At 33.4% G+C, this 11,662-nt stretch overlaps 1 long non-coding RNA gene across 1 annotated transcript; it reads right to left on the reverse strand.

Moving 5' to 3' along the window:
- Positions 1-5,468: 5,468 nt before the first annotated feature.
- Positions 5,469-10,999, reverse strand: LOC117173470. Its single transcript, XR_004467196.1, has 2 exons — positions 10,932-10,999; positions 5,469-5,800 (listed from the first exon to the last, which is right to left on the reverse strand). It is a non-coding gene; the product is annotated as an uncharacterized LOC117173470 (long non-coding RNA).
- Positions 11,000-11,662: the final 663 nt, after the last annotated feature.

Genomic DNA, 11,662 nt, shown 5'->3' on the forward strand with positions numbered 1-11,662 from the left:
TTGAATTTATTTGCTAGTCTCCTAAGCTTGCTTAGTGCTGCCTTGCATGATTGTTCCTATAGCCTTAAGTATCTTTGAATTTGATGAATGGATTTCTCATCATATATGAGATTATTTTCTAATGCAGCATCAAATCAGATTTTATATATGAAAATAGAAGGAGATGGAAGAGAAGAAGAATGAAGGTATAGGAGAAGGAGGAGGAGGCAGAAGAGGAAGATGGACAAGAACATTGAATGATTTTAAAAAGCTTGAAATAAGTGCAGCAGAGATTTTTTAATGAAGAAATTACTTAAATGAGATAATGAAATAATTTTGCCTTATGATTTCTCCTCATAACTTCCTCCTCCTCCTCTTCTATTTACAACTAGAAGCAAAATCAGCAAACTAGTACTATACTCCACTAGTACGACCAGAAAATTTTATCCTACTACCACTACACTTGAAAGTTAATTACGTAAAGTAGTTTTTGAAGAAATTAAGAGTAAACGGAGAAGCGTTTTGTTACCTGAAAGAAGTTGCATTCCCTAAACTATCTGATGCAAAGCCAAGAGTAGGCAACATATGATTCTTATTTGTTGGCAGTCGAGAGTTTATTATTTTTCTACATTTTTTTTGGAGAGCTGTAATTGTTAATTTTAGTGATCCTTGTCGGGCCTCAGATTCGGCAACTTACGCGAGATGAGGAATTCACAAACAAGCTGAATGCAGTGAAAAGACGAGCGTGGGAGAGTTTCATTTAATTGTCTAAAAAGTTCCTTGGAAATAACAAGAGCCCAGATCATGTTGAAGTCGTGCATGCATTTTTGAGTGCCTACGAGAAAATGGTGAACGATTTTACTAGAAAATAGAAGCCATCGAAGAACGTTTTCAAGCTTGCTGATTACTGCTGGTCATGGAAACGAGAAATTAGTGATGAATTATACAAACGGAAGAGATCAAGTAAGGATTTTTTACTCAGATAACTCCTATAATAATTTATAATTAATAATAATACACAATAATCGATAAAAATTACATAGCTATAATGACGGTTGCTATCAATTTCATCCCCTATATCGCACCCCAATTCAAACTTGACGTCAGCTACGTCATGCAAATTTACCAAAAAGTTCTTAAAATCTTAAAATGCACACAACTCCGTCAATTTTCATCGAACTTGATTCAAGAATAGCTCATTCGACGCAGAATTAAATTTTATTTCAAAATATCGCAGTAAAATATCTCCAAAATAAAATAATGTTGTAAAAAGATCGTTAAAGGTGACAAAATGTAAAAAAATCAAAAAATGGCAAATTCTTTCAACTACAGTCTTGTCATTTTTCATTTCGACAAAATGCGCAATAGATAGTCGTAAAGGTCTGTATTTCACCTTTCTAACCAGAAAAAATTGTGAATCGGATAAAAATTAGAGAAGTTATGAGTGATTGTTTCATGAAACTAGCTAAAAACGGGTTTTTGGCCATAAAATGAGATTTTGGTGGTGTATTTCAAATTTCAGCCCTACCATTTTTTTTAGTTTTACTAGACTTACAACTTGTGATAAGTCTCCATGAAAGTATATTTCGTTTTCTTTGTCACGCAGTGTCATCCCTGATGCAAATAAGTAAATTCTAGCAAGAGCTTTCGAATTATACGTTCATCTCAAAGTAGTTGATTCAACATTACGAGGCTACCTGGTATTAATACTAAATCTATCACAGTAACCCACTGTTTGTAAAAATATCTCTTAAGAATCTGTTTCGAGTCGCTCAATCGCAAACCCTTCTGCTGTCCTGCAAGTTTCAGAAAATTGTTTTTGATTTAAAACATTTTTTAATACATACTTCTTACTCTACCTGTTAATATATCTCCCTTTTTGTCTAATTGTTCTAGAAGGTAGGTTACTATGGTCTGGCTTTTATGATCTCCGAATTAAATTAGTTAGCTACAAAGCAATATAACATCCTCGATTTCTATAAACTATATTAATTTTTGTATTTTTTAATTTCTATTCAACTAAATTTGGATTTAAAAGTTCGAGAAAGTAGATGTTCACGTGATCGCTGTACCACTTCTCCAATGTTAGACCTGTTCAGGTCTAAGTCTCTAGGATAGGTCTCAAATTTGGTTAAAATGATCTCTTCATTGTACTGCAAACTTGCCACGTTGAAACCAGGCCATAAATTTTCCGCCCCACACAACGAGAGAATGTGTTTGACCTACAGCACCCAATTGAACTTGTGGGTTGTTGCACCAGAATCTGCCATAGCCTGTAGGCGTTTCAAGCATATTCTAGGAAGTCTTTCTTCGCCCATACCCAGCATCATTTTTCAATCAGTTGAGGGCAAAATTTAAGATGCTATGTGCCATTGAAACTCGACTGAGCTGCAGTCTAAGTGCATACCCAGGATTATGTATAGGGAGTCCCAAAACTCTCTTGAAGAAGGTAGTGTGAATTATCTCCACCTCTTCACAGTATCTGAAACCCCATATTCCTATGGCATAGAAGAGAAAATTTGTGACAGGGCTCTGGTACAAGATTTTTTTGGTGTGCCAAGAATCTGACCTGGACGCTCGGAGGACCTGCAACGTCAAACCTACGGGAATCTTTGCAACAGCTACCATTGAGATTCCCCTCAGGCCTCGATTCAGCAAGAAATTTTCCAGGTCCCTAACTGTAAAAACAAAAAAGACCGGACTAAGCAACTCACTCTAAAGAACACCACAATTAACGTCAACCAGGGTGGTAAGGCCCTCCTTCGGACAAATGGATACCCTAGCTGCATTGTACAGATTGTTCATAATTTTAATTAATTCGGTGCTGACACACAAACTCAGTCATTTGCTCCACAGTAGATCGTTATTCACTGAAGGAAAGGCTCTCTTAAAATCTACAATGCATGCAAAGACTTTGCGCTCAGGGGCGCAGAGATGTATTCTTCCAGATCCTCCTGAAAAGACATTCCAAGTAATCAATACCCAACTCCGGAAGAACTTAATAGAATTCCGCCGGAACCCCGTCCTGATCAGGCGATTTCCTCGGTTTACATGTATTGATAGCCGCTTTGACTTCACGCCTAGTAATCGGATAATGTAACAGATGGTATAGATTTATCTTCTAGGGGAGGTCAAGAGTAGTTTCAGGCGGATACAAACCATTCGCAAATTCCCACCATGATTGCAACCTAATGTATATTGTTAACCGCCGACCTAGGCTTAAAAGAATTAACTGCCTTTGAGAAATTTTGCCGATCCTCTGGCGGCTTCAAGAGTGTTTTGTAAAGCCTTTTTGCAGGTCACTTTCTTTGAATTTAAAAGAGCCATATAGGCCGCTTTGTCTACGTTATATTTAAGGATGTCTTCTTGAGCGAACTCTGACCTCTTACATAACTTCAGACTTTTTTCCACTCTAACCTTACTGTTAAAGCACGCCCAGTTATACTACGGCTTCTTGCCGATAAAGCTCGCACACGGTATACAAATCACTCCCGCTCCCGAAGCAGCAGCTGTAATCGCAGAGATAAGCTTCTCGTTCGCAGTGTCGATCGACTCTAACTTCCTTGCGTATAAAGGCGACAAAGCCAGCCTGTCAAGGAAGAGCCCCTTCCTCGACTCCCTCCAAATCATTTTCCTACTAACAACCTCACCCGTACCCCTTGACTTGGTAACCCCTCTCGCCATTCCATCATTAAAAGATATCAGTTTTACGCAGAGTGGGAGGTTATTCGAACGCGTTGCAATTGGAATAATTTTGAAATCTTCAACTACTCCTATTGAAGGAAGAATGCAAGTCGGGGGATCAATGGTACTCCAACTCCCGGCAGAAAGGCGAGTGAGGCTAGCCGGGCAATCACTACTGAATCTGCGATTAAGGAAAACAGGCACAGAGAGGCATACTTTTTCCCACTGCTGGAGAACAGAGTCTAAATTTTGGCAGATTACATATTTAGCCATACCAGGCCTAAAATAAATCAGGTCCACTACAAATTGTAAAACGGAAGTCGTGCATTTTATAAAAATCCAGTCGTGGGATATTTCTATTGCTTTGCAAGTATATCGTTTTCGATTTGCAAACATCATTAAACCATCGCAAAAATACTGTGATTGATCCATATCTGGAAAGATTAGATTCCTAAGATGAGGGTGCCGAATGCAATTCAAACTCGAACGTCTTTGGCCTACCTCTTTGTTTCTTGGTGGTACTCTTCGCCTCAAGAAATGTATCTACCGAGTTTATAGGAGTATCCAACATCATGGATCGGATATCCTCCTTAGATAGAGTTTCTCCGTCTTCCCCACCTCCATGAGCTCCCTTCTTCCCATCCTCTCCAGTTTCGATTTCTCACTCGTTATAGAAAGACCTATTGTATTCAAAATCTTTGATTTATCAAATATAAATGATCTCTGAGATAGCGTGTCCAACCTGACCAAAGCCGGCCTGGAGCCTGAGTTCTTTCCTAAACGAATGGCGGATTTCACCTCCACTGAAACCACTTTAGCCTTGGAGAACACTTCTCGAATCGACGCAGCAAGATCCCTGTTGAGTAGATCTGAATCCTTAAGCTTATAAATGATTACATTCTTAGCACAGGCGTCCCTCTTTAGCTGGAGCATCTCCTTCTTAAGGAGTTAAACATCCCCTTCTAACAAAGCATTTCTCTTTTCGAGTTCCTCGTTTCGAATCTTAAGGTCCTCTGCTTCACCTCTCAGAAGCTCGAGATCCCTCTGAATCTGGGTCACTAAACCCTTCAGTAAGGCCATATAAGCTTTCGTTGACGATTTGTCTTCTTTAATAAAAGACAAAAGAGCTTCAAAACGATATATGTCAACACCACAATCCCTTAAGAATAAAAAACTAAGTATGAAGAAAACTAAGTCAAAATAATATCTGAATGTTATTATTTAAATAGAAAATTATGAACTTTGTGCACGGAAAGAATTTCTCAAAAGCAGTTGTTTAGTAGCACACCAGCTGTGCTAATCGTTGGGGCAAATATTGTTCATACGTTTGGCTTACTTTTTGTGCCGGTTAGCTAAGTGCTTCCGAAGATGGTCCGATGCACTACTGCACATGCGTCAAGCAGAGCTCCATTTGGTAGAACTAGTTTGGGGCGTCCGCTGCGCCAAAATCGGTGTGACAAATTTGCAAAGCCTACGCACATCTGCTGTACAGTAGGTGGCGCTGTTGTTGTGCCAAGATTCTTTCCGTGTAACCAGTAATCCGCGTAACTAATAAACCGCTAAAACTTTTTTTACTACTATAAAATGATACTAAAACTAGAAACTATATTCATGAACAGTGATTTCATTACCTTTTGGACTTAAAAAATAGTTCTATTATATATTATGTCTATAAATGATTGAAATTAATGTTGACTCATGTTATTTATTTTTTATATATTATATCATAGTGGGAAAAAATAAAATATTGGTTTCTTCTTGAGCGAGGGCGGGTGTCGACATAAAAAAATATGTACAGTCAGAAATAAGAAATATTCTTTTACTGAAGCACTTTGTCAAATTTAAGTTGATATAAGTCTTGGTCAGCCTGAGTCCACGGATAAGTTTGGCTCCCATCCGCCTTAACTTGTTGGTCGTTTACCTTTAATGCACGCACCCAATATTTATCCCCATAATTTTTCTAATGCGCAAACCATTTTATCTTGAACAACATGTATGAGCCCGAAAGTTTTAGCATTGTGCCTATCACTTATCAGTATATCTAAATTATTGGTTATACTGTAAAAGGTGCTCTGGGTTTCTGGAAGAGTATATGTGCCATTCATGAGAAGTTCTTTATTGTACTGTGAACTCAATTCTGAAAAAAGAAGTAGAATTAGATTAATTTTAATACTTGAAATACTAGAATGGGCATCACAGTCTTTCGCCTATTCCCCTCCGGCTTCCTTTTTGGAATTCCCATGTTCCCAGTGGAAACAAGGTTTGGCGACATCTTTGCGACATCGTGACGACATCTTTACGACAACTTTATGATATCCTATGTCCATGTCGTTAAGGTGTCTTTACGATATCGTAAATAAGTCGCATAATCTGACGATGTCTTTACGACATCGTAAAGACAGCAAAATGACATGGACAAAGGATGTCGTAAAGTTGTCATAAAGATGTCGTAACGATGTCGTAAAGACGTCGCCAAATTTTGTGCCCGCCGGGGTTTTTTTTAAATAAACTAAAATTAAAAATACAATATTTGAATTATGCGCGCTGCAAGGCATAGAGTTCTGAGAGGCAGCAATGAACGCTGTTCATACTAGCGCTCGAGTCTGAATCGTAAACTTTTAAATTGAATTTTTAAGAAACTTTTTCGAGAAATTATATGAACATTCAGACCACTCGAAAAATATACTTTTTAACCAAATTCTTTATTTTTATACAAAGCAGCTAATTTTTAAGTAAAAGTGAAGTCTTGACAAAAACTGTAAACGAAAAACCGAAGAATTTTTAAACGTAAATTAATTTTTAACGAAGATTAACTATTTCCTTCATTTTTCATTACAGAGACGGATTCTCAACTAAAATTATTATTAATTAATTTGAAATTGTTAAATTTCCAATCAAAATTACATTTTTCACCAAAATAGAAAGATTTGGAAAAAAATAGTTAATTTTTCACCGAAGGAATCAATTTTAAATTAAAAACATGAATTTTTAAGTAAAAAAATTATTCTTCAACCAAAGAAAAATTATTTGTTAGCAAAGAAATTGAATTTTCAACAAAAAAATATAACTGCAACAAACCACGTAATAGTCGACATTTAAACCCGAAAATATTTCAATTTTATATAGAAAGCAGTTAATTTGAAGCAAAAACTTTAATTTTCAGTTTTTAATTCAATTTTCAACTCAAAAATTAAATTTTTAAACAAAATATACTTTGATTGAGTTATAATTAGTAGTATGTATAGGTATATTAATATATTTAACAATGAAACTGAAGAAAATCGCTAGAGTGAGGAGAGGGGCACCAACATCGATCTTCATTTTCGTTAAATCGAGGATCGTGATAAATGAAAATTGCTCAATTTCGTATGATGAAATAAAACTTTTCTACAAGAAAAAAACCTAATGAAAATATTAAAAAGAAAAAATTGCATTTCTTCCAAGACAATAAACATTATTTAAAAAAAAAGAAAAAGAGCCTCTTTTATTTCAGAAAAAAACCTTGGAATAAATAGAGTCGTCCTTTAAGTTCAATAAAAATGTGAAAAGAAAGTTTATCCTTCTTTCAATTCTTAGAAATTTGAAAACCAAAATTTGCTTTTTTCAAGCTCACTAAAAATCTTTCCCGTGTAGGAAAATTCACGGATAATAAAATGCCTGAATAATAAAATTTCTAAATGATCATTTCTGTTTAAAATTCTATTCAAACTTAAAATATTTTGTGACGATCCATAAATTTTATTACCAATTATTCCATTTCCGCAGAATATTAATCAGCCTGGTTAACATTTTATTCATTCGATTAAAAATTAGATTTTTTACTGAACAATAATGTCGTTAACTAAAAATTTAACCATTTAATTTTTCTTTGAATTTTTTCATAAAAGTGAATCTGCTATATCATCAGAGATGGTACCTTACCGACAGTAGATCAACCCTCCAAACCCTGAAGGCAGAAAATTTACACAATATCTATTATTTTGAGAATCTTCAATAACAGCCAATTCTTAACGTCTTAATCAGACTAGACGAAAAATAATATTTTCAAATTAAAAATATTTCTTGAAAAAAATATTTGATTTTCTATATTGAAAATATTCCACGATACATTTTTAATCAAATAAATGGACCTATGTCTCTTACCCACCGCTCATTTCCTTTATTACCCTATCCCTAACTTCCCCAGCTGACCCTGTCCTATTTTCCTTATCCTCGTTTCTTCTCACTTCCTCTACTTTCCGACCTGTTATTTTCACCTACTTCTCCTCTTGTCGTTTACAATAGTTCCCCTGATTTTTCTCATTTTCTCACTATCCCACCCCCAGCTTTCTCATCCGACACTCCCTTTCTACTACTTCCGTCAGCTTCTGCCTTTCTCAAGCCCTCACTTCCCCTCTTCCACTCAATCTCAATTATACTCATTTCCACTCATTTCCTCTCGCCACCAGACTTTCGCTTCCCTCTCCCCCCTCGTTCCCCTCATCTAAAACGACTTTCTATGCCCCCAATTTTCGTAATTTCTCTCTCCCATTTCCCCCTCCCTGAACGGCATTCACCCCCCTCGCACTTCATTTAACTAACCTCCCTCCACTAGCGTTATTACTACAAATATTAAACTGGGAAAAATATATTTCAATCAAACGAGTGAAAATTATATGGAGTTTTAAAATGACTTCCGAATATGACCTATGCATTTATTTTTCATATTAAACCCCAAACCCTTTTCAGCATGCTCCAAAAACCAACCACTAAACGATAATCAAATATTTTATTTTCAATTATGTTATTAACCAATTTTACGAAAAATACATATCATTTTGAAAGGTATTTATAATCTAAAGGAATCTGAATTATCATCCGAAATAGTTACAATCAATCAGTGCAGATATCATTTCACTCACCGTGAAAATAGAACACAAAATTATCGATAAAGTTAAGTCTTCAAATTACAAAAAAAAACTTAAATTCTTTTATAGACCAGATGGAAAATAAATTTTAATAAATTTTAAAGTAAAATTTTTTAAGATGAAAATTTTCTTTTAAGGCTGACAATTTTGACAATGATTTAAGACTAATTTAAACTTGTGAAATATTTTTTAAAAAATTGTTTAAAGACATGAATTTTCAAGAATTGTCAAAATATGTAAAAACGTTTTAAGAATATTCAGAGTTTTCAGAAAATTTAAAAAGTTTTGTTTGAGAAAATGAAAATGATGGTTTACTCTGAAAAATTAATTCTAATGGAAAATTTCGAATGACTTCAAACGCATTTTTAACGATTTCATAACATTTCCAATAAGAATATGAGAGATTTTATATCAACATTTTAGAAGATATAAATTGATTAGCTAAAGCGTTTTTGTTTTTTTTTGTCTTTTTTTGGTTTAGAATTCATTTCTTTGGTTTCAAATCCAACTGTTTTTTTTTTAAGTCATTGTATTTGATTAAAAATTAAACTGGTTTGTCGGTTAGTTTCAAATTCATTTATTTCTCTAAAAATTAAATTATTTTGTAAAAAATTCTCCTTTTCGGTTAAAAATTCGTGCGTTTTCTGTAAAATGTATATATTTTAGAAACCTCGTCTTCTTTGTATTCTTCTAAGAATTCATAGAATTTGCTAAAAATTCATTAACTTGCTTAAAAACTTCAAATTCATAAAAAAAATTTGGTTTTAGGTTTAATATTTAACTGTTATAAAAAAAATCAGCATATATGGTTTAAAATTCAACTATTTTCCCGAAAAATCATTATTTTCTCCTTGAAAATTCAATTTCTTAACCTTAGTTTGTATGTTGATTAGTCTTCTATTCTTAAGAATTTTAGTATTCTCTAAATTTCATTCATTTGCTCAAATATTTATCCTGCTAGTTAAAAATATATATATTGGAACTGTTTGTTGAAACTCTCATTTTTTTCATTGAAATATTAATATATAAATTTTTTGGTTCTTGTTGTTGTTAAAACTTGAACTAATTTCTCAAAAATTTGTCTTTTTTCCGTATAAAATTATTCTCATTAGTCAAATCAAAATAATGAAAGCATCAGTTAAACTTTTCGATACCGCTGCAAGAGATTACATTTTTTTCACCACGCATATACATTTTTTCAGATTTATTCATGGACTTTTTTTTAGTTCAGCTTTATATCAAGGTAAAAACCGCGCAGAAATTTCGGTGGGGCACTAGGCGGGCCCCGATCGGGAAAGCTGAGGCCCCGATAGGGTAATCTGTCTAGAACTAGACCGTCATTGTAACGGCCTACCCGACGGAGCCCAGAACTGGGCATCGAACATGGGGGCCCGATCTGGCCCCTTTTATTTTTTATTTCTATTATTAGTAAAATTTAAAAAATTAAAAAATTTTTTGTTCAGACTTTTTTTTTATAAAACTTCAATTTTTTAATATTCTACATTATTGAACTGTTTGTATTCCTTTAATTTATCGTTAAGAGTTTGCATTTCGGAGATAACTATTATGTTTTAAAAAACACTATTCAAATTTAAATCTATTACACACACATACATTCATGAATGAAATTCAATTATAAATATGTTGAATCTTTTTAATATTCTTTGGAATGTCATTTGATTGGCTAACTTTAGGAATGAAAATTATTTTTGTGCAGTTTGAAAGGAACAAATTAAGTCGGACGTCCCTAAGGGATGATTCACAAATTACGTGACGCGTTTTTCTTTCGTTAAATAAATATGAGAATATAATTTCCGTGAAGTGAACAGTGATACAGCAATACGGAAAAAAAACGCGTTACGTAATTTGTGAATGATTCCTAACCTCAAAAGTCACTACTTTCGCAATGTCTATGATTCGACCTTGACAATATGAATATCTGAAGCATCTTTTGAAAATATTCCAAGAACAGGAAAAAATTATTATATTTTTGGAAAATACACATTGTTGTTACAATTTTATAATTGCAATAATTTTTTCATACAATTTAAGTCTAACTGCTAAAAATTTTGCAATATTTCTGTGATTCTTCATATTTATCGTATATTTTGTTGCGAAAACAGAAAACTTGCGATAATCTTGTCTAACCTAACCTAACCCGACCCAACGTGGTTCCGATGCGAGCCACACCATTCGCCCTCTTGCGGCCACATGTGGAAAATCCGATCGGACCCAGATTGAAACTTGGAAAGAAGTTGAGCAATTTCTACACGGAAACTGAAATACTTATAAAATCTTTACAATTTTTTAAATTGAGTTATATTCAAATTAAAATTATTTTAATATTTAAAGAAAACGCACCTTTTAGAGATTGGAATTTTCTTCTTTAACTTGCTGCTTTTGACTAGAAATTTAAAAAAATGTGTTTTAAATAGTGCAAAAGTATTAAATATAATACTCAAAAGTTTTAGTGGCGTAGAAATAGCTTTGAGAATTTTGCGATAACGCGCACATTTTTTAGAAGTAAATATTTCTATTGCACATTAAATTTACCAGAGATTAATAGTTAAAAAAAAGATCATATATTTTTTGCGCATTATTTTTATTACGCCTACATTTATCGGAAAATAAAAACAAATTTTTATTGTCTACATATTTTTTTGTATATCAACTGTTTTATTGTACTGTAAAATTTATAAGAAAAATGCGAAGTATACGTTTGCAGAAATTAAAAAAATTATCTAACTCTCCTGCCGGGAGGAATAGAAAACCATTTTTATCACACATACATTTTTTGAAGTAAACGATTCGATTGTGTAATAATATTGTATAGAAAAAACCGATGTATTTCGTTGCAGAATTTAAAAAAATTATCAAACTCATGACTTGGACAGAGATGGAAATAAAATAAAAAACAATTCTTATTACGTACATATTTTTTAATGTTATCTTTTTAAATTAGAAATTTTTGAGAAAATCTTTCTTAAATTTTTTGTACCTTTGTAATTAACCAAAAACATAAAAATGTTTACTGAAAATTGTATTCACGGCATTGAGCATTTGGTTAAAAAATTCTGAAAGTCGACTCATAC

The sequence above is a fragment of the Belonocnema kinseyi genome, chromosome 5 (genome assembly GCF_010883055.1).
Source record: "Belonocnema kinseyi isolate 2016_QV_RU_SX_M_011 chromosome 5, B_treatae_v1, whole genome shotgun sequence".
NCBI classification, from domain to species: Eukaryota; Metazoa; Arthropoda; class Insecta; order Hymenoptera; family Cynipidae; genus Belonocnema; species Belonocnema kinseyi.